This window comes from Elaeis guineensis, chromosome 6 (assembly GCF_000442705.2).
Source record: "Elaeis guineensis isolate ETL-2024a chromosome 6, EG11, whole genome shotgun sequence".
Taxonomy (NCBI): Eukaryota; Viridiplantae; Streptophyta; class Magnoliopsida; order Arecales; family Arecaceae; genus Elaeis; species Elaeis guineensis.
The window spans coordinates 71,464,806-71,490,026 of NC_025998.2; the positions used below are offsets into that span (position 1 = coordinate 71,464,806).

Genomic DNA, 25,221 nt, shown 5'->3' on the forward strand with positions numbered 1-25,221 from the left:
ACGATCTACGGCCAAGCATACACCTTACAATTATACTGTAGAGCAAACACAAATTTTTTTTTTTTATAATATATATTTTTATAATAAAGTGAGAAAAGAATGAAGAAAATTTAAAGAGAAGAACCTAAGAATCTTAAATCTATAAAAAGAGAGAAATTAGTTAATATTTAAATGTTAATTGCAATCAACTTAAACAATCATAGACTCTCTATCCTAAGGTTAACTTAGATCTAGACAGCTCCTAACTTTCAAGACCGCCTTTGAGCACTCCAAGCTCAAGACTGACTAACTGACTCGGCCAGGTAAACGTAAGATGTGGGAGGTTCCCTGCTCGTTGCTTTCTTTAGACACCAACTAAGTTGGCCAGGTCAGTCAATGGAACCAATTGAAAACCACTTTCTTTAACCACTTGCCTTAGACACCGAGCAATTAACCAATCCACACTCGGTTCAACTCTAGAGCTTTCTTATCCTATTGAGCTCGAAATTCCTAGGGCTGACGTCTAGTTGATTTTAAATTAAGGTCTAGGTTATGCAAATGCAAGGGAGTGATTTGTGGGCCAAGAAAGGGTGATCAAATCTCCACCTTATCTGGTTAATGGGTTATTGCCCTTAAGATTAATTATGGAGATGCAATGCAAATAAACAAGGTGTCCAATCAAGTTAGAAATTTTTATATTTGAGGTTACGCTATTTTAGTTAAGTGTTATGAAATGTTAGTGGCTTCTTTTTTTTTTTTATAATTTTATCTTTTTATATATTTTTTTAATTTTTTTAATTTTTTTAGTTTTGCAAAAAAATAAATTTAAGTGATTAAGTCTAAAAAGCAATAAATCACTAGGCTATAAAAAGTAGCAAATTATTCTAAGCAGCAGAATTCCTAAGTAGTAAATTAGTTATGCAAGGTAATTCTGTAATTATGCAAATAAGATTATCTAGCTAGAAAGCACTGAAAAAAAAATTTTAAAATGAGAAATAAAAATTGAAAAGTATTTTTTTTTTTTAAATTTTTTTTTTTAATTCAACCGTACCAAGATCCACGGCAATGGCGCCAAAATTTGATGCGTAGTCGTTGATAGCACCAAAAATAACTCTACTCACTACGTAGGTAGGATGAGTCGAGATCGTATCCTCAGAGATCTTGGACTAAGTTGAGATTGCAAGATAAAAGAAAGAAACGTTATTTTTGATTTAGAAAATAAATTATCTTAAAATTGAGGTAATTAGAAAATAAAGAGCTCGAGAGTTTTGAATTACTTTGCACTAGCAGAGTTGTATCTCTCTTTTTTTTTTTAATTAAATGGATGCAATTAATCTTAAGAAAAATATCTGTCTTTTCTCGGCATGCTCCGTACCCATAGATCATGGCGCATCTCCGAAAAGTATTAGGTAAATAACTCTTCTTTCCTCGGCATGCCCCATATCCGTAGATCACGGCGCGTCTCCAGAAAGTAAAAGTTGTTCCTAATATTAATCTAACAAGAAAGTATAAATAAAAATATATAAAGGAGAGCAAATAAAGAACTCATGATAATTTAAATAAAAAGCATAATCTTTATTGCATATAAAGAAATACAGGAAAGTTTAGAACAATAAACCATCTCTATGTCGTTACAAAATTTCTTCTCCACTCCCGAGACTGCTAGCCTAGCTGCTCATGAAGTAGTCCCTTTCTATTCCTCTATGCAAGGCTCTAGAAGAATTTCTGGGCTCCCCCCTCCAATGGGAGTACAAAAGTCTTTTTATAGGTGTTAGGAGGGAGGAGTTTTACATGATTTTCCGATGTGGGACTAAAGAAAATATAAATATTTCCTTTCAAAATATTTTTGAATATAAATTTTTTCTTTAATAAGTATTTGTTTGACCGCCATCAAAAATTTCTTGTGAACCCATCTGCCGTGCGCCCACACCCGTGCGATGCTGCACCCGTGCCCGCGTCTGCATCCCGCATCCATGCGCAGGCGTTCTCGCGCGCCACTTTCTTTTGTTTTGAATTCATGTGCCCAGAGCCTTTGAATTCACGTGAAATATTTTTTTTATATTCCAAAAAGAAATAAAAGTTTCTTCACAATGACATCTATATCCTTTTGGATTCCTTGCATAGTATCTTCATTTTCTATAATACTATATGCATCCTTCTTTTATTTTAATTTTATTTTAAGTCTAAATTTCTCCAAACTTGAGTCTTTTTGATCTAAGAATTGAACTCTTTGTATCGGCGATCACCTTTCCTGTAAAACACAAAAAGAAATATCAAATTCTTAATAAATAAAATAAATTAAATATAATTTTTTGCTTTAAATGACTTAAATTATGTGTTTATCAATATGACTCTGTGATAAACACTTAATTTAAGTCATTTAAAGCAAAAAATTATATTTAATTTATTTTATTTATTAAAAATTTGATGCTGCTTTTTATGTTTTACAGGAAAGGTGATCGTCGATACAAAGAGTCCGATTTGCAGATAAAAAAGACTCAAGTTTGAAGAAAATTGGACTTAAAATAAAATTTAAATAAAAGAAGGATGCATACGGTATTATAGAAAATGAAGATACTATGCAAGAAATCCAAAAAGGATATAGGCATCATTTTAAAGAAACAAAAGTTTCTTTTTGTAATTTGGAGCGTAAACAGCTAATGTCATGCGGCATGGGTTCATGCGGTCGCACGAGCACACGGGTAAGCACATGGGTGGATGCGCGGGCGCAGCATCACGGCAGCGGGCGCAGCATCGGGCGCGGCAAGCATGGGATGGCGGGTTTGCGGAGAATTTGGCTTGGCAGACACAGTGGCAAGGGATCTAAAAATTAAAGGAAAAAATTTAATTCTTGGAAATACTTCAAGAGGAAGAATTTGTATTTTCTTTATCTGCTTGTGATCTTTCTATCTCATCCATCCATCTTTTAGTCTTTAGTATTTTTTTTAGTCTCACATCAGAAAATCATGTAAAACTCCTCCCTCCTAACACCTATAAAAATACTTTTGTACTCTCATTGGAGGGGGAGCCCAGAAATTCATCTAGAGCCTTGCATAGAGGAATAGAAAAGGACTAATCCATGAGCAGCTAGGCTAGCAGTCTCGGAAGTGGAGAAGAAATTTTGTAACGACATAGAGTGGATTTATTATTCTAAACTTTCTTGTATTTCTTTATATGCAATAAAGATTATGCTTTTTATTTAAATCGTCATGAGTTCTTTATTTGCTCTCTTTCATATGCTTTTATTTATACTTTCCTGTTAGATTAATATTAGGAACAATTTTTACTTTTCGAAGATGCACCGTGATCTACGGATATGGGGCGTACTGAGAAAAGAAGAGTTGTTTACCTAGTACTTTTCGGAGATGCACCGTGATCTACGGGTACGGGGTGTGTCAAGAAAAGATAGGTATTTTTTTTAAGATTAATCGTATCTATTTAATTAAAAGAAAAGAGATACAACTCTACTAGTGAAAAATTAATTCAAAACTCCCAAGCTCTTTATTTTCTAATTACATCAATTTTAAGATAATTTATTTTTTAAATCAAAACAACACTTCTGTCTTTTAATCTTAACTTAGCCCAAGGTCCCTGAGGATATGATCTCGACTCATCCTACCTACGTAGTGAGTAGAGTTATTTTTGGTGCTATCAACGACTACGCATCAAATTTTGGCATCGTTGTCGGGGATCTTGGCACAGTTGAATTAAAAAAAAAAAGCCACTGACATTTCATAACACTTAACTAAAATAGCATAACTTCAAATATAAAAATTTCTAACTTGATTGGACACCTTGTTTCTTTGCATTGCATCTTTATAATTAACTTTAAGGGTGCAACTCATTAACTAAGATAAGGTGGAGATTTGATCACCCTTCTTTGACCCACAAATCACTCCCTTGCATTTGCATAACCTAGACTTTAATCTAAAATTAATTAGACATTGATCCCTAAGGATTTCGAGCTCAATAGGATAAGAAAGCTCTAAAGTTGAACCGAGTGCGGATTGGTTAATTGCTCGGTGTCTAAGGCAAGTGGTTAAAGAAAGTGATTTTCAATTGGTTCTATTGACTGATCTGGCCAACTCAGTTGGTATCTAAGGAAAGCAACGAGCAGGAAACCTCCCATATCTTATGCTTACCTGGCTGAGTCAGTTAGTCAGTCTTGAGCTTGGAGTGCTCAAAGGTGGTCTTGAAAGTTAGGAGCTGTCTAGATCTAAGTTAACCTTAGGATAGAGAGTCTATGCTTATTTAAGTTGATTGCAATTAACATCTAAACATTAACTAATTTCTCTCTTTTCATAGATTTAAAATTTTTGGTTCTTCTCTTTAGATTTTTTTCATTCTTTTCTCACTTTATTATAAATATATATATATATATATATATATATATATTATAAAAACTAAAATTTTTTGTGTTTGCTCTAAAGTATAATTGTAAGGTGTATGCTTAGCCGTAGATCGTTACGATCAGAAATCCAACCTTTTGATCCAGAAATAGAAAGAACCTTTAGAGCCAACAGACATAAAAATATGGATCGAAATCAGGAGAATGATCCACCCAGGCAATTGAAGGAGTACTTTACTCCCTCCACATATACATACTCTCTTTGTATTCAAGTGCCCCCTGTGGAGGCCGCTCAATATGAAATTAAGTCCAGTATAATGAGGACCCTTATAAACATCTTGAAGAATTTCTTGAGATATGCTCAACTGTCAAAATTCACAACTTCTTCGATGATGCTCTTAGGTTAAAATTATTTCCTTTCTCACTTAAGGACAAAGTCAAATACTGGCTACATACTTTGGATTCTATGACTATATCTACCTGGGACCAGCTGCAAGGAGAGTTTCTCAAGAAATATTTTCCCATAGGAAAAACTAATCAAATAAGGAAAGCCATAACTAGTTTTTCTCAATTAGATGGAGAAATATTTCATGAAATATGAGAGAGATTAAAGGACCTTATTAGAAAATGTCCCCACCATGCTGTACTCAAGTGGCAGTTAATCCAATGTTTTTATGATGGGCTATCTGAAAGACATCGACAAATGATCGATGCATCATGCGGTGGAACATTCATGCTGAAAAGTGAGGATGAGGCATGGCAACTGTTTGAAATTTTAAGTGAAAATTTATTACATCATATGTCTGCCTCTACTAGAGATAAACCCATGTTAAACCCAAAGAGAGGTGGAATATATGAAGTAGGAAATACTATAGATATCCATCAAAAGGTAGATGAATTATCCCAAAAGTTAGATCGATTATTAAGTATAGGACAGTCACCTTCTCCATCTCGTCAGATACAAGATATATGTGCATTGTGTTCGAGCCCCACTCATTGTGTGAATGATTGTTCGGTTGCACCATAGTTTCCTGAACATGTACAAGAACAAGTCCATCAAGCCCAAACTACTCATAGACCAGGGAACAACCCCTATTCTAGTATGTACAATCCGGGATGGAGAAACCATCCGAATTTCTCATGGAAATCACAACCAGTGGTTCCTCCGGTGCAACAAAGATCAGGTTACTCGGATGTAACTTTTAGGCATCCATCCCAGCCACAATACCAGAACCCTCCTTAACCCACTCCGAGTACTCATAGCTCGACTTTCGAAGAAAAGGTACTGCAAGTACTTAAAAGACTAGAAATGAATACCCAACTCCTTCACTCCCATACGCAATCAATAGCAAAGCTAGAGACCCAGATAGGTCAGCTAGCAATAGCTTTTAGTAGGAGGGAAGAAGGCAAATTACCCAATCAGCCTATTAATAACCTAAAAGGACAGTACATGGCTGAAAGCTCCATTGGTCTTGAAACTTTTTTCGAACATGCCAAATCGATCATGACCCTTAGAAGTGGAAAAATCTTAAATCAATCTGAAGTAATCCAACAACAAGAGCAACCAATTCCAACTACAATAGAAAAGAAGAAATCTGAAGAGAGAAAAGAACCTGTTAACCCAGCACCTGCACCTAAAGCTCCATTTCCCAGTGCTTTAGAATCCTCTCTGCCTCTTGATAAGAAGGGTATAAAAATGAATGAAATGTTGGAATTGTTTAAATAGGTCCAGATAAATTTACCTCTTCTCGATGCCATTAAACAAGTTCCGACCTATGCCAAATTTCTAAAGGACCTGTGTACACAGAAACGAAAATCAAAGGCACAAATACCAAGAAAAGTCCACCTAATTGAGCAGGCCAGCTCAGTTTTCCAGCAAATTACCCCATCCAAACTGAAAGATCCAGGTACCCCAATTATTTCTTGTGTCATAGGGAACCTCACGATTAAGAAGGCATTATTAGATTTGGGTGCAAGTGTCAACCTTCTCCCGAGCTCTGTATATGATCTATTTGGATTTGGAGAGTTAAAACCCACGACAGTGACCTTACAACTAGCAGACTGATCCATTAAGGTATCCCATGGAATGCTGGAAGACATATTGGTGAAAGTAGATGAATTTTACTTTCCTGTTGACTTTCTTGTGCTGGATATGGAATCTGACAGCAATCCCAACCAAATACCAATCATCCTAGGTAGACCCTTCTTAGCAACCACTAATGCTTGTATAAATTGTAGGACCGGAGTTATGGATGTATCTTTCAGAAATAAGAAGCTAAGGTTGAATATTTTCAATGCATCTTTGGGACCACCTGTGTACGACCATAATGAGATCAACTTATTAGAGGAAGTTGTAGAAGATAAAGCTCCTGTCTTGCTCAACTCAGATCCTTTATAGGCATGCCTAACACATTTTGGAATGGATAATTTTGATATTGATGGATACACTGAAGAAATACATGCTTTGCTAGAACCTCCCAATTTTAGCACCAATCCCCCTTGGATTGTAAAGTACGAGCAATTACCAATTCAATCAAGCCCTCTGGTACCATCCTTAGAAGCACCACCTACCCTAGAGCTAAAGCCTCTTCCTGCCACGTTGAAATATTCATTTCTTGGATCCAATGATACCCTTCCAGTGATCATTGTGTCTGACCTAACCAACGATCAGGAAGACAAACATGTCGGGGTACTCAAAAAGCATAAAGAGGCTATAGGGTGGTCAATTGCTGATTTGAAGGGTATAGATCCTTCTGTTTGCATGCATCATATTCACTGCGAGGTTGAGGCAAAACCACATAGGGACATGCAACGAAGATTGAATCCGAATATGCGGGAAGTCGTGAAAAAGAAGTAGTGAAATGGATAGATGCTGGAATTATTTACCTAATTTCAGATAGCCAGTGGGTTAGTCCAACCCAAGTAGTACCTAAGAAGTCAGGTATTATCGTAATAGAGAATGATGAGGGTGAGTTAATTCTTACTCGTGCAACAACTGGTTGGCGAGTATGTGTGGACTACCGAAAGTTGAATGCCGTTACTAGGAAAGATCATTTTCCTTTGCCTTTTATTGACCAAATTTTAGAATGGCTAGCAGGACAAAGTTTTTTCTATTTTCTAGATGGATATTCGGGATATAACCAGATCCCGATATTTCCTACTGATCAAGAAAAGACTACCTTCACATGCCCTTATGGAACATTTGCATTTAGACGTATGCCATTCGGTCTCTGTAATGCACCAGCCACTTTTCAACAGTGTATTTTGGTCATCTTTTCTGATATGGTCGATAAATTTCTAGAGGTCTTCATGGATGATTTTTCAGTATTTGGCTCTATCTTTGATGATTGTCTTCAGAACCTAACCAAGGTTCTTCAACGATGTATAGAGACAAATTTGATTTTAAGTTGGGAGAAGGGCCATTTTATGGTTCGTGAAGAAATCGTGCTTGGACATATTGAATCCAAGCAGGGGATTGAAGTAGATAAAGCAAAGGTTGAAGTAATCTTGAAATTGCCTCCCCTAACCTCGGTTAAACAAGTGCGATCCTTCCTAGGCCACACAGGTTTCTATAGGCACTTCATTAAGGATTTCAGCAAGATCTCACGACCCTTGTGCAACTTACTTGCTAAAAAAAATTCTTTTAATTTTAATGAAGATTGCCTAACCGCTTACAATAAACTCAGAACTGCCTTAACCACTACACCAATCATAAAATCTCTAGATTGGACCCTACCATTTGAAATCATGTGTGATGCTTCTGATTATGCTGTAGGGGTAGTCCTTGGGCAAAGATTTAATCAAAAATCGCATGTAATTTATTATGCAAGTAAAACTCTTTCAGATGCTCAATTGAATTACACCATGATTGAAAAGGAGTTACTCGCTGTTGTGTTTGCCCTAGATAAATTTAGATCATACCTTTTGGGCTCCAGGGTCCTAGTATACTCCGATCATGCAGCACTGAAACATCTACTATCCAAAAAAAATACAAAATCTAGGCCGATTAGATGGATCCTTCTATTACAAGAATTTGATTTAGAAATTTTAGACAAAAAAGACTCTGAAAATTTGGTAGCAGATCATATTTCTAGGATCCTGGTAGAACACAATAAAGAAATGATTAGAGATAGGTTTTCGGATGAACAACTCTTTTCAATGTCTTCCATTGGTCTTCCCTGGTTCGCTCATATAGTCAATTACTTGGCAGTGGGACAAATACCATTATATTGGACCCAACAAGAGAAAAATAGATTTTTCTCCCAAGTAAAGTACTATTTCTGAAAAGAACCAGAGCTGTTCAAATATTGTCCAGATCAAGTAATCTGACGTTGTGTCCCTGAGTGTGAAGTCCAAAGTATTCTTAACTTCTGCCACTCGCTAGCATGTGGGGGACATTTTAGTGGAAGGAAAACTACAGCAAAGGTGTTGCAGAGTGGATTTTATTGGCCGACACTATTCAAAGATGCACATGAATTCAGTCGTAATTGCCTGCGATGCCAGCAAACAAAAAATATTTCGAGAAAAGATATGATGCCCCTGTCCCCTATACTTGTAGTAGAAATTTTTGATGTTTGGGGAATTGATTTCATGGGACCCTTTCCCTCCTCATTTGGATTCGAGTATATTTTGGTAGTAGTGGACTACATATCAAAATGGGTAGAGGCTATGGCAACCCGAACCAATGATCACAAAATCATGATCAAGTTCATTCAACATAACATCTTTAGTCGATTTGGATGCCCAAGAGCCATAATTAGCGATGGGGGTACATACTTCACAAATAAGCACTTTGACATGCTAATGAAAAAATACGGAATAACTCATAAAGTTGCCACACCTTATCACCCCCAGACAAGTGGCCAAATTGAGGTCTCCAATAGGGAGATCAAGCATATTCTTGAAAAAACGGTAAGACCCGATAGAAAAGACTGGTCAGCACACTTAGATGATGCATTATGGGCTTACCGTACTGCTTTTAAAACACCCATAGGAATGTCTCCTTATCGACTTGTATTCAGAAAAGCTTGTCATCTGTCGGTGAAATTGGAACATCATACATTTTGGGCCATACGGCAATTTAACTTTGATATGAAAAATGCAGGTTCCAATAGGAGACTTCAACTAAATAAACTTGAAGAGCTACGCAATGAAGCGTATGAGAGTGTCAAAATTTATAAGGCTCGAACTAAAGCATACCACGATAAATTCATTGCATGAAAAATATTCGAGCCCAATTAAAAAGTTTGGCTCTTCAATTCTAGGTTGCATCTGTTTCCTGGAAAACTTCGCTCATGTTGGGATGGATCTTTCATTGTAACTCAGGTATTTCCTCATGGAGCTATAGAACTCAAAAATCCTAAATAGGGGAACACCTTTAAAGTGAACGGTCAGCGATTGAAACCTTACATAGATGAAATTAGTGATGGAGAATTAATTGAATATGTTGATTTAGTGGATCCAATACCGCCATAATACTCAATTCAGTCTGGCTGAAGACTTTAAACTTAGCGCTTGTTGGGAGGCAACCTAATGATTTCATATTTTTTTACTTTACTGCAGCTGTAGAAATTTAGAATAAGAACCTATTAATCAATAAAGCTATCTTCAACTTCTGAAGCAAAATTATCCCAGGTGCATTCTCTCCTTTTATTTTCTTTGCTTTCCTACTCCATTGAGGACAATATAGATTAAGTTGGGGGGGGGGGCAAAAAATTAATCAAATCCTCGAGTATGGTCAGAAATAATTTATTTTGTATATCCAAATTTTATTTTGATTAAGAGTCAATTAGGCATCCTAATCAATGAATGATTAACGGTCAAGATAATTTTAGAGATACTGAGGAATAAATTATTAAGAAAACCCAATGAATGGTAGGATTTAGACTAGACCAAATTTTAGGAGTGATTCTACAACCCTCTTCTTACTAATCTCAATAAAGAATCTGCTTCATGAGAGACTGGGTGGAAAGATCGAGGTATGCAAAAATTTTTCTTAAAATTTACTTAAAAAAAAAATATTGGTTTCCTACTGAGCAACCGGGCCCCTTCGCCTAAGTAAGTGTTGTGGTTTGCATAAAAGGATGGGCAATGTTAAAAAAAAAATAGTGGATAATAAGGGGACTAAATTGTAAGAAGATAATAAACCTCTCTCACATTAAGTTAGAGGATTTAAAGAGTAAAGTGGGGAGTTGGTGAAAGAAAAGCTCTTGAAATTTCTCTAGTTAATACTCAGTCACTAATTGGATCAAATTGATAATCCAATGAAGTATCTCTTTAATGGTCTGACCAGGTATCATCTACCTTTTGGGATGCCTAACCTAACTTTTTATTCAAGATCAAGTTGGTACACAATGCTGATATATCTATTTTACTGGAGGACGAGCAAAATTCAAGTTGGGGGGGTGTGATAAGCACTTAATTTAAGTCATTTAAAGCAAAAAATTATATTTAATTTATTTTATTTATTAAGAATTTGATGCTACTTTTTATGTTTTATAGGAAAGGTGATCGCCGATACAAAGAGTCTGATTTGCAGATAAAAAAGACTCAAGTTTGAAGAAAATTGGACTTAAAATAAAATTTAAATAAAAGAAGGATGCATACGGTATTATAGAAAATGAAGATACTATGCAAGGAACCCAAAAAGGATATAGGCATCATTTTAAAGAAACAAAAGTTTTTTTTGTAATTTGGAGCGTAAACAGCTAATGTCACGCAGCATGGGTTCACGCAGTCGTGCGAGCACGCGGGCAAGTGCGTGGGCGGACGCGCGGGCGCAGCATCGCGGTAGCGGGCGCGGCATCAGGTGCGGCAAGCGCGGGATGGTGGGTTCACGGAGAATTTGGCATGGTGGACACAGTGGCGAGAGATCTGAAAATTAAAGAAAAAAATTTAATTCTTGAAAATACTTCAAGAGGAAGAATTTGTATTTTCTTTATCTACTTGTGATCTTTCCATCTCATCCATCCATCTTTTAATCTTTAGTATTTTCTTTAGTCCCACATCAAAAAATCATGTAAAACTCCTCCCTCCTAACACCTATAAAAAGATTTTTGTACTCCCATTGGAGGGGGAGCCCAGAAATTCTTCTAGAGCCTTGCATAGATGAATAGAAAGGGACTAATCTATGAGCAGCTAGGTTAGCAGTCTCGAGAGTGGAGAAGAAATTTTGTAACGACATAGAGTGGGTTTATTGTTCTAAACTTTCTTGTATTTCTTTATATACAAAAAAGATTATGCTTTTTATTTAAATTGTCATGAGTTCTTTATTTGCTTTTTCATATGCTTTTATTTATGCTTTTCTGTTAGATTAATATTAGGAACAACTTTTACTTTCTGAAGACGTGCCGTGATCTACAGGTATGGGGCGTGCCGAGGAAAGAAGAGTTGTTTACCTAGTACTTTCCGAAGATGCATCATGATCTACGGGTCCGGGGTGTGCCGAGGAAAGATAGGTATTTTTTCTAAGATTAATCACATCTATTTAATTAAAAGAAAAGAGATACAACTTGACTAGTACAAAATTAATTCAAAACTCTCGAGCTCTTTATTTTCTAATTACATCAATTTTAAGATAATTTATTTTCTAAATCAAAACAACACTTCTGTCTTTTAATCTCAACTTAGCCCAAGATCTCTGAGGATACGATCTCGACTCATCCTACCTACGTAGTAAGTAGAGTTATTTTTGGTGCTATCAACGACTACGCATCACTCAGCCAAAGAGATTTGTCTCAAGTGGGAGAGCAAATCAAGTATGTAGGCTAATGAGATCCATTTATGGATCGAAGCAGATTTTAAGGAGCTAGAACATCCGATTTGATATAACAGTCAAAGAGTTTGGCTTTATAAAAAATATAAATGAACCATGTATATATAAGAAGACAAGTGAGAGTTTTATTGTCTTATTGGTTCTGTATGTCAGTGATATACTGCTCATTGGGAATGATATCCCAATGATGCAATCGATCAAAACTTGGCTATCAAATAAGTTTTTCATAAAAGACTAGGGTGAAGCATTTTATATACTGGATATAAAGATCTATAGAGATAGATCTAAAAGGATGTTAGGCTTATCCTTGTCACGGTACATAGACCTCATATTAAAGAGATTTAATATGGAGGCAAGTAAGAGGTTACCTGTCTGCAAGTCATGATATACATCTCCCTAAGAGAATGTATCCTAAGATACCAGAAGAGAGGAAAAGGATGAATGAAATCTCTTATGCTTCAGTTGTGGGATCAATTATGTATGCCATGCTATGTACCAAGCCTGATGTAGCTTATGCTTTGGGCATAGCTAGTAGATTTCAGGCTGATCTAAGGAAGAATCATTGAAAGCAGATGATAGCAAGTCAATATCAGGGTATTGTTTATTCTAATTGATGGGGCAGTGAGTTGAAAAAGTTCCAAACAGCAAATAGTAGCTGACTCAACTACTGAGCCAGAGTATGTTGTTGCTAGTGAAGCCATTTAGGAAGCTGTCTGGATGAAAAAGCTCATCATGGATTTAAGAGTCGTTTCTAAGATTGAAGGACCGGTGTCACTCTATAGTGATAACATTGGGGCCATTATTCAAAATAAGGAACCTAGGTCTCATTATAGATCCAAGCACATCCTCAAATATTTCCATCTCGTTAAAGATAAGATGTTGTCTTTGAACGAGTAAACAGAAAGAACAATATAGCAGATCTATTCACTAAGGCCATACCACAGTAGCTATATGATCGTCAACTTGATTGTATGAGATACAAAGGTGATTGGCTTTAGTACAAGTGGAAGATTGAAAGAAGAGTGCCCTATAAGCCAATCGTAAGTATGTTGCGATGGGATTTTCTTTAAAATTTTCTAACTCATGAAATGATATTTATTATTTGAGATATTGATTCATCATATTAGCTGCATCTTAATATATCTAAGATTAGGATGAACCCCAAAGATTAGGATAATAATTTTACGAGATATGAATGGGTCATGCTAGTGAGACCTAAAATCTTAAAATCCTAATCTTAAATATTTCTAATTGTAAAAGCATTGAGTTGGGGATTAATGTTTCAAATAGACTGGCACATCTTATGTATGCTCAATGGAGAGGGTGGCAGATCTCACTAGCCACTTGTGTGAGACACTAATACAAGGATGTGGCTGCTCATTTGAGAAATGAGTCCACTGAATTGACTCGATAAAAGAGAACATCTAATGGAAGCCTTATTTGCATGTCAAAGATGGTTCTCTAAGTGGGAGTTGTGCAAGTGATCCTTAGACCTAAAACCACCATGGAATCTTATGCACATGAACTCATATTTTGGTTCATACCTAGGCATGGCACTAAGATATGTATGGGGTGTTCTGGATATGGTGGAGTGTGTATGAAGGTTGTGAGTAGGTCAATATAGAATCGATCACTCTTAGTAAGAGGAGATCGCATCCTGTATATTTTCAATCCTAGATGACTTAGAAAAGTCTTTTGGCTAAAAGTAGGAAGGAGATTAGAAAGAGTTTCTAATGCTTCTTCACTGGAGTCATTATTGGTTAATTGAGAATCGATATGAATATGTGTTTGAGTTTGACATGATTCCATACTTATGAACATATTCAAGGTGCAAGGATGATCGAAGGATTGAATTGCACGATAATTTGCCATTGATGGGTATATTTGATATTTTTATCAAATTTTATATCTTTTGGATAGTCATGATACATTACTAGATTTCAATTTTGACTTATAGATTTTTGATCGAATTAAAGAGTTTAATTCGATCGTCAAATAGAAAGGATTCTAATTGTTGAACTCGGATTAGTTCGATTGGACCTAAATTGATTAGATTGAAATCTAATCAAATTTGATCAACTTATACTCAGATCTACTGTCAGTTAAATATGAAATTCAATGTGTCACACATATATAAAAATTAGCCAAGGGCCCTTTTGAAAAAGATTGATTGGAATTTTGGATTCAATCAGGGTTCCAGTAAGCATGCTAGCACGTGTGGAAACCCTTGCTCCTTTGGAGACCAATTTGATCCCATCCCTTGCTGATTAGCTAGCCCAATTTGGTAGACATTTGGGTCAGGATATATCACCTAAAAGCAGCCTAAATTGGGGCACCACATCCCATGTTAACACTAATTATGAAGAGTCCAAGTTGTGGTGGACTCTTGGTGCAAAACAGGTTCTGTGTACAAGCGTTGGCATGGGCAGAAGAAAAAATATTATTTTTTATGAGATTAAAATTATGTGTTATAGCTCACATCACCCTCCATCCTCTAGTACACATATCAAAGTATGAGATATATTTTTTCTAAAATTTTTGGGAAAGAGAAAAAATTAGAAAAAGAAGGATGTCTCGCATGCACGTGCAAAAGTGTCGCATCTCTCTGTGATTTGGAGAGTCCTTCTCTCTATCAAATGCATTCAGATTGGAACTATTTTTTGTTATAATATTTTAAATTTGATAAGCTATTTTTGATAATTTTTTTGAAACTTTTTCAGACTTATCTGAATGCCAAACGGATGCTATAAGTTGGTCCTGATGCCTGTATGCATGGTGATCAGTACTCGCATGAAGAGGTGTGAGGATAGCATCCTTTCATGAGAATTTTATCACTATTTTTGATTTTTGAGAATCTAGATTGAATCCCCAATCTATATGGATTTTTGAAAAATTTTTTGATTTGAGAAGAGACGTAAAAATATCCCTTCTTTGGTTGCATGCGTGCAGACCAGGGTGCTGATCGACATATCATGGATAAGAGTCCTTCTGCTTGAAGGAACTCGTATCTCTGATAATTAGATCAGATATGCCTTTTGGATAAGGCATATCTCTCTCTTTTGGCATCCCTCTGGTGGCTATAAATGGGCCTAGGCACTGGATATCCGATGAATCTGAAGAGGGGTTTTCAATTTCTCTCCTGTTGCTCTCCTTTCTTTCTTACAACCTATCTTAGTTTTAGGACAAGGCTTTGAGATTTAAGACAAAGCCTTATCTGGTCCTAACAAGGGTTATTAGGGTCCTAAAGAAAGAGAATCAGAAGTCCAGAGGATGTTCTAAGAGGGTGATGTCAGGTTCTTGAAGAAACCTGACTGGTATGAGGCTAGTCAAGTTCTAGGGGCTAGAAATCTTGAAGCAAGATGAGAAGGAGCACTGTCTTTGGTTCAATTTCCATGTGGATCACCATTGGAGGGTAGACACTTGGTCACCTTACGAAAATTAGGATTAGCGCTACAGATATTCTTCTTATCCTAATTTATATTTATTATGCTATGATTATTATAGTCAAGAGTTTCTGGGTATTAGGGCTTCCGGTGTATTGGGTGTTTTGAATAAAAATTTTAAACACCTAACCCTTCCGCTGTGCCACAGGAACCCAACAGCCTCTACCTCCAATTCGAGGAATTACCCTAATTCCTTAGTGGGTACTAGAATCCACTTAGACTGCACACAAGCCCAACTTTGGTTGGCCAACCCATATACATCTAAGGATAGGTTCATAACCCATTGTTTCTCTAAACAATTTCTAGTAATTTTAATTTTACCCCAGTCCCTAATTAGTAGGCTTTGGCCTCCACTAAAAAGGTCTGGTTAGGTCCAACCATTAATATGACTATACTTGACCCATCTAGCCAATGAATGATTAGGCCCAACTTTGGTTGGCTAACCTAACCACCATTTAGAAAGATGCAGTCAAGAAATCATATTATGAATGACAATTCCATCAGTCGATAAGCACCAGGCCTTTGGGCCTTCAATTATTATCCAACTGATGGACCCATTATCATCTACTTAATGGGAGGCTATGATCTAGTTATCACCATAACTATTTCATTTTAAGGACCTAGTAATTTTAGAGGATTTAATTGATTTAGAAGAGGAGGTCAGATGAACCAGCTTATCATGATCCTCCCACTAGCTTCACCAAGTCAGTTTAAGGGAGATCATTAAAAGGGCTGGTCTAGGAGTACTTAAATCAGTCACACTGATTTACCTAGCTGACATGGGTCAGCTCGAATAGTCAAGTGATCCGATCAAAACATAATTTCACCAAGAGGTCCGATAAGTTCGATCGATGGGAGGGTCTGCCAAAGCTTGCCTTAGACACCATCAGAAATGGCCAGGTAAGCGGGTTGCCAATTAAAAACCACCGGTCTGGTTTACCTTAGACACCAACTGATTTAATTAGTTTCGATTAGATCAACCTAATAGTTCATGCTAGATCGCTTAGCCAAGAATCAAGTTCATTTGGTTCTCGTTAAAGACATAGACTTGACCAACTACAACTATTGTAATTGACCTAGAGAATCCTTGACCTAATTTAAGACAATAATTGATTAGATTTAATCAATTCTCTAATTAAGTCCATCTTTAATCTAACTTTAGGTCTAACCCAATTAATGGATCTAAGTTCCACTAACCCATTAATCCAATGTGTTATGGTTTGTGTCTTAGGTTCTTCAATTCACAATCTTAGAACTTAATCAAATAATTTCTTAATTCTCAATTAAGTTTTGGGCTGAGGGTTGGGGTTCGGCTTTTCGAAAATAATTTTTATATTTGTAAAATATTTTTACAATATGATTCTACCAACCAAGTTGCATGTTTGATTCATAATCAAAATGCAAGTGAAATAAGTATGAAACTACTTTAGATCTAATCTAAATAGGTTCATATAATTGAAATAATTTCAACTTTAAACTGCGCAAATTTTTCAGACAAATATATGATTGTTCTTTTGCATGAAAAATATTAACAAAGAGATTTAATTCTAGATTTAAATATCTTTTAAATCTAATAAATTATAAATTTAATCTAGATCACATCTAACAAATTTATGATTAAAGATAGATCTATACGAACTAGGACAACTTTTACACTGTAAGGGATAAACCTTATAGTAGGACAACCTACAGTTCGTGATTGATCGAAAAATTTTAATTTTAGATTTAACAATCAGATTATAAATTAGATCTAATCTAATAATTTAAGTATATATAAATAATCATGTAATAAACAACCTAGGCTCTGATAGCAATTGAAGGAATCAGATCTAGGATTTCAGGGTTAGATTTTAAAACTTTTTCAAGATCAGGTAGCGAAAGACTAAAATAAATTAAAATTTATCTTATAAAATCAAAAAATCTCTAGATTGAAGATCCTATTATAAATTTATTACATGGTATTAAATCAAAAATTAAAATATAAAGAGCAAGAACTACATGCTGATCATATCAACATGTTTCTATACTATATTTAATGTATGTAAAATATAATAGATCAGATCTATTATCTTACATGTTAGACTTTCTAACTTTGCTGATCCAGGCTTGAGGATGATGTTGCAAGCCGCACATACATCCAACCTCTAAAAGTCATCCATACGAGCCCATGAATCACGATCAGAAGTCCTGGTCCAGAAAATCAGCACAGTATGCTAGTATTGTGCTGATCCTTCTTCGATGGTCGATCAGATACCTCCTTCTTAATTTGGACTCTTCCAAAGATTAGAAGTAAGAGAAAGAGTTTTAGATGTGAGACACTCTCAAAAAACTCACAGATGGAGGAAGAAAAGAGGTGAACTCAGCAACCCTAGAAGAAGACCCTCTTCTTCTTCTCTTTGCTTTAATCCAGACACCTAGTTTTGTGTCTATTATATCTCTACACCCCAACACTCTTTCTCTCTAGTTTTCTCACACCTAAAGGTCTCTCAATGCTCTATAATCCACAAAATTCTCAAGAAGAAATTCATCTTAAATAAAGATATATGAAGAATCTTTGTCTAGGTCAAATACCTAGTCAAGAAAAATCCAAACAGGGCAAGACAAGTGGTGCCCAACTCTTGGATGCCCCCTCCTTCTTTTTCTATTATGGACTACCAAGAAAAGGTGCACAATATGTGCCATAAAAGCCATAAAAATTTCAAAAAAAATCTGGATAAAATCAATACCATAAGGAAAGAGTTTTGGTTTCTTAAAATTCTATCTCATAGAATTTGAAATCCAAATTAATTCCTACTTTGACTATCCACAACCACATTCCATGTAAGAGAGAAAGAGTGAAAAGCTTTAGGCATGCATGAAGGCCTGAAAGAGAAGGTTTTGTCATATAAAATAAGAGAGAGTGGGCGTGGGGGCCTAAGGTGGCGCAAGGTAGAATCCTAGTCTTACTAGGATTCAATCTATGACTTGTTCAAACTTGATTTCTCAAACCAAATCAAACCAAAACCAAATCAAACTAAAACCAAATCAATCTAATTAAAATAGGTCTTAATCTAATTAAAAATCTAATTTAATCAAATTAAATTATATTTAAATTAGATTTAATTTTTTAATCGAATTAAAAATTAGGTTGACCCAAGTCTTAATTGAACTAGGACTAGTTTTTTCTTGCACTTGGCTTATCTAATAAATCAATTAGATTTGATCCAATCAAGCTCAACTAAATCTAATTAAATCATATTCAATTAGACTTAATCTCAGCCCATTGGCTTAATCAAATTAAATCAATTAGCAATCAAATTGCTAATCTATCCTCCTGCAACACTTGCACTAGGTTAAATATCAATCGTATTGATCGTTTAACCCTAGAATAATTCTTAATCGTTGATCAACCATCTGATCGAATCATGAACACTAATGTATGTGACCTCATAGGTCCGAACCTAAACCAGTAGTACAGAAATAAATTTTTATACCAATCGAAGTGACCATCTAGCAATGGTATCCGACGGCCGGATAGGTCGAATGTGTAGAACAACATTCTTAGAACCCATACAGATATAGTTTCCATATAATTCATCCCTTTGATCAAAATGCTCATAGGTCACCTCAGAGTTCAACTGTCAACTCTGATTAGGTTGTCCACATTGTATTTCAAAATATCAAATCCATCTGATGGATTACCTGGCCAAAGTTTTGCTAAATTGAAATACAGCGACTCATTCTTCTCCAACTCTTGGAGTGGTCAATCCCATCTTGATCACACTCTGACTTCGCAAGTACTTGACTGTGCCCAAAAATCTTCCATCACTGAATTAGAAATTCAGTTAGTCCAGTACCAAAGCACAGTGAGTTGCTTCCAAATCACTGAGGCGATCTCAGGTCTGAGGGATACTTATACTTATATCCCATCAGAGACATTCTCGACAGTAGAATGCTCTGGAGTTGGTCACGTTCAATGATGATGTACCTTTATATCTCATCTATATGCCATACCAGTGTCTCCACACTCCTTGGTTAAGAGGACAACCAACCCATATGGCCTACAGTGACCTATGCTCGATAGAAGCTGTCATCCTTATTAACAGCCTATCATTTGATCATGAACAGTTTTGAGGACTAATCACTAAATTCTCTCTTTATCGAACCTAAATAGTCCTAAGGACTTCATCACAATAACGGAGTTCATTAGAAGATGATAAATTATGATGAAAATACTAAAAATATATTTTATTTATTAACAAATCAATTATAATACAAGGTTGCTCAACCGTCAACAGGTTAACGATTGGCTTTTGGGACATATTTTCCAACAGTGTCAATCTCTGGGTGGAGATATAATTAGTCTTTGAACATCCATATGTTCAGGACCTAATACCTTGCTTATCCTAAGATATGGGACCATCACATATTTATTTTTTATTCTCATCAATCATGAAGAACAACATCATTAAGTGACAGAAATATGAGACCATAGTCTTAAAATTTTTCAGAAGGGGAGTAACTTTTACTATCAACATTAATTTCAAAACTATGCTACAGTAGCAAAAGATTTAAAATAATATCTCTGATAAGTTCAGACACATAACAATGATCTAGTAGTTTCTAAACCTTGCTGGAAGGTTATATAGGTTCCTACAGCCTCAGTATGAGTGGACTATCTATTAGTGCCAAAAGACAAGTAGTAACCATACTTCAGCTTTATAGTTCCAGCAACACTTTGCATAAGAGAAACCCGTATAAGGTATCATATACCCAATATTTTAAAGCTGACAATACTCAATGATAATTAATTTTATCTTATACAAATTATTAACAGATATAACTTTTACATCCTGCTATTGCTTCACATTTACAAGACAACTCTTACAATTTAATTTTAATATTCATTATTGCTATAATAATAAATTAGATACTCTAGTGAAGACATTCTTCACCTTCTTTTCATCAACCATTCCATGATGTTCAATTAATTTTAAAAATAAAAAAATCCTATGCAGTGATAGTAAAGATGTAAATTTATATATAAGAACATAAAAAAAGATTACTCATGATGACATTCACAATTTAGATGAGGATTTTATCTAATTGTGTCTCCCATAATTTTAATAAATTTCATAGCCCTCAAGTAGAAAATTGAAGAACCTTATCATAAAGTTTCTTAGTGGGGTTGAGATCCCAATTCCTCATAAAAAGCCTTATGGACAGTATAACAAGCTCTTATGAGTTCAAGGATAAGTAACTCTTTATTAATTACATCTCATGCGACTCTCAATATAACTTTTGCCTCTAAAATACTTATAGCCTTGTGGATGGCATAAAAAATTATAGTATTTTAGTTAAATCGTACCCTTCAATCTTATATGGTCATACCTGAATAACACTATCCTTATGTATAGCACAATAAGACAGCACTATCAAAATATGCCATAAGTATCACTAAGTCAACATCATACCAATCACTATATCAAGTCTTGTAGAGAGCACAACAAACTCACTATAATTTTTGACATACTTTATTGATCTAGTATGAGCTAAGTACAATTAGCTTCATTATGTACCAAGACAGTATCAAAACAGTCCCCACAACAAGTCTTATGGATAGCACAACAAGCCTACCATGGTTCTTAAGATAATACTGGCTTAGCATGAAGGAAGGCATGGGTAGTATTCTTAATACTTCACCATTATGACTTAATATAATTTGAATGAGGGTCTTAGGTCTCAAGCATATCCTAAACATATACATACATCATATGCAATTTTAAATTCTAATTTGTAACTACCAGCATGTAAGAGCACATAAAAAGGAAGATAAGTAGTTATTGACTTTTTGAAAAAATCATCTGAGACACAGGATAATCTATGGCTCTAATCCTAGGTGCATTAAGGATTGAATCATCTCATGGTCAATCTTAATGCACCTTTACTCTCCCAAAAGCCTCGTAGTCTAGCCTTCATCTCTATAAAGTCTACCATGAATGCTTGATCTTTATTTGAAAATAGAATAAAATAATTTCTATCTATTCTCAAATAATTTTTTGTTTATTATTTTACATCAACATGTAAAAATTTTAATCAATAGTTAAAAATATACAAAAAAAAAGTGCAGCTAATAATACAGTGCATCAGGGGCATCCAGCCCCTATTGCAACTCTTGCAGATGTATTTATGTAATCAACCAATAAGAAAGCATTCATGCATACATTCATCACATGGATGTTTCATAGTCCATAACCACTCAACATCTGTTTTATAGTAATTACAAAATATTATAATAAACTACTTATATTATTATCAATGTGATATCATTCATACACATGTCAATGGAGATGTTCAAATTTATGGGCACAGGATCCATCTGGAGTTTTCGATTCGGGTTCAACACTTGATCCAAATTTTATTTTAAGTCAATTCATTTGTCATTCATTTGAGTTGAGTTGACCAAATCTTAGGTTAAACCTAATTCAATTAGGTCAACATAGATTCGGTCGACTATGACTCAAATCCTAATCAAATTAGGTAAATGATAATTTGATCAACCTAATTTAAACATGAATTCTAATCAAATTAGAACCATGATTTTGATTTAATCTATAATCAATAATTATAATCATATTAGAATAATGAATTATAGTTAAACCAATCCATCGACAAAAAACTCCAATCCATGTCTGATGCATCCTTTCTATGATCAAAAATTTTTTGACCCCACACATACCTCAGGCAACAACCAAAATGGTCAACCCACAATGGTGAGTGTTCGATAACATGGTGGTTGACATTTGAATCTTAGGTGAATGCATCATATGCAAAAAATTCTAAGTCTTGGCAATATACATCCATGTGTATCATTCCAAGACCCTCATGCATCACATGCACTGGATTTCAATTTCATCGAAAATTAGATCATGAGATCTAATCCAAAACTTGATTGACAAGTCTAAAAATATGAAATTTACATATCCAAAGTTTGATCATAGATTGATAACACTTTATCATAAATAAAAATACATTATAAATATTAACAAAATATCAATCAAAAAATTTAATTTTCACATAGTTTGAACTGGATCTAATCGATTTCACAAAAATAACATGAAATTTGATTGAATCAAATAAGGGTGGCTCTGATATCACTGTTGAGTTTTGGTAATATAACAGAATATAAATTTTAAAAATTTTAACATGTATTCAATAATTAAAAATAAAGTTTAACATTTAAACTAGTCTCCGAAACATAAAAGCCCTAAGAATCTCTTGATGATTACAATCAAACGATCGAAAAACATATATATCAGAAAGAGATCAGAAGTTATATACCAACAAGAAGATCATGATCTGGTAACTTTGAGACCTCCATGAGACTCCAAAGTAGAAGCCCTCCAATGGTGATCCACACAAGATTGATCAAGGTCCTTCCCAACTTGACATAGTGCTGTAGCCTTCTTCGCAAGTGCGCTGTCGATTGTCCTTTGCAAGAACTGATTGCACCACAGTTTGTATGCCTTCATGACCTCCACTAGGACCCTTTAGAAATCTTTTCTTAAAAGATCTCACCATATATAAATCAGATTTTATGTTCAACAAATGAACAATCTGATTTTTTGGACAAGCATCTCATGCTTTCCATTTTCTCTCTTTCTTTCCTTTCCATTTTTCTCTTCTTTTTTCTTATCTTTATCCAAACTTTTTTCTCTCATCCTCATATCCAAAATCAACTAGATATAGCATGTTGAACCAAGGTGTAGCGTCCCCTTTAAATAGGTAACAAAGGGGTGCTTATCCAACTCCAAGTGATGCCAACCTTTGGCATCCAAACTTCTCCACATGGTGAAATTAAATCACCACAATAAAATGATGTGTGAGGAAGTTTAGGAGTAGAAGGACTCTTTCTTCTCTAGTCCCATAAATTCTAGGCATGTAATAATTAAGAGATTAGGGAGAGAAATAATGTCAGGTGCAAACACATCTCATGCGACGTCCCTAGTCTTCCACAAAGAATATAGTCTTCATATGGAAGTTTTTAGGTGTAGAAAAGCCTTCAAGTAGAAGGACTCCTCCACTTCTATGCCAACAAATCTCTAGGAGCCATCACATGGCATGTGGAGTAAAAAAAACACATGAAAAAGAGAGGAATTAAGAGTCCAAAGTGAAATGGACTCTTCCATTTCATCGCCCAAAAATAAGGTGGTGTCCAAATTAATTTGGCATGGAGTTTCTTCCAAAAGAAGGACTCCTTCTCCTCTTCCACACCCACACATCCCATAGCACCATCAGATGGCACACAAAAAATAAGGAATGAGTGGAACTTGGTAATAAAATTAAGAGGAGTAGATGAGAAGGACTCTTCCTTCTCATCACCATTTATTTTGGGTGTGACAATTAATTTGTGTGTGGCTTTTGATGTAGAGGAGATGGATCACACATGGAACACTTTCATAAAATCCAAATCAGCAACCTATTTAAAAATAGATTCAAACCCAATCACATTATGTCAAAGCAACAAGCAAAGGGTTAGCACAAACACATTTGCACTGAACCCAATTGAGAACTTTGGTTGATTCATGTGCTAGAAACTTAGTTAACCCATTGAATTTATAATAAATTCAAATAGATTGAATCAAGATCAAATTTTTATTATGTGTGATCCATTGGATTTTAAATCTAGCCAGCAGTGGATTAAGACTCTTAACGTAATCTTAATCCGATTGGGTTAGGTTAGCTTAAGAGTTTCAATCAACTAAGATTCTTTCTAATTGATTCTAGAATTAAACTTTTAATTCTGATAAGTCAACAAATTAAGATTGATGTCTAACATTGTATCATGACTATTCAGAAGATTTAAAATTTGATAGAAATATCAAATTATCCTTTTGTGGCGAGTTACCATGCAATTCAATCCTTCGATCACACAACATTCTGGAAAGGCCATGGGTATGAAAATATATCAAACCCAAATACCTATCCATATGTATCTCAATTTATTGATGATAACTTAGTTGATGAACTAGTAGAAATCTTTTCTACAATTCATCCCTGCTCTGGCCAGAGACTCTCAGAGTCACCATCCTATGAGATCACATAGGATGTTCTCTCCTCCTTACAAGGAGTGATTATTTTTTTATTGATCATTCACAACCCCCATGCACACTTCATCATACCCAAAATATCCCACACACATCTCAAAGTGGTGTGTTAGGAAATAAACTAAAGTAAGGATCCATGTACATAAGGTACCATGATGATCTCAGGTCAAAAGATCACATGCACCACTCCCACTAAAAAACCATCTGTTGACATACTGTAAGGCTCTATCAGATATTCTTTTATGGATCAGTTCAGTGAACTCATTCTCTAATGAGCACCTACATCTTTATATTAGTGTCATCACACAAGTAATTGTGAGATAAACCATCCTTTCCATCGAGCATACATAGGATGTATCAGTCTTACCGACATCATCAATCCCTGACTCGATGATCCAATGACTATGAATATTTTAGATTGGGGCTATCAAGATTTTAGATCTCACTGGTATGATCTCATCATGGCCCTAAAATTATTATCCTAATCTATGAGATTTATCATAATCAAAAAAAATGATAAAACATAATATCTCATAAATAAAAATAACTATTGTCATGCAAATGAGTAGGAAGTTCATATAAAGAAGAATT

General features: G+C 35.0%; 1 non-coding gene across 1 annotated transcript; it reads right to left on the reverse strand.

Moving 5' to 3' along the window:
• Nucleotides 1-4,865: 4,865 nt before the first annotated feature.
• Nucleotides 4,866-4,971, reverse strand: LOC140858874 (small nucleolar RNA R71). The gene has a single exon (XR_012142279.1). It is a non-coding gene; the product is annotated as a small nucleolar RNA R71 (small nucleolar RNA).
• Between the last annotated feature and the right edge of the window lie 20,250 nt (nucleotides 4,972-25,221).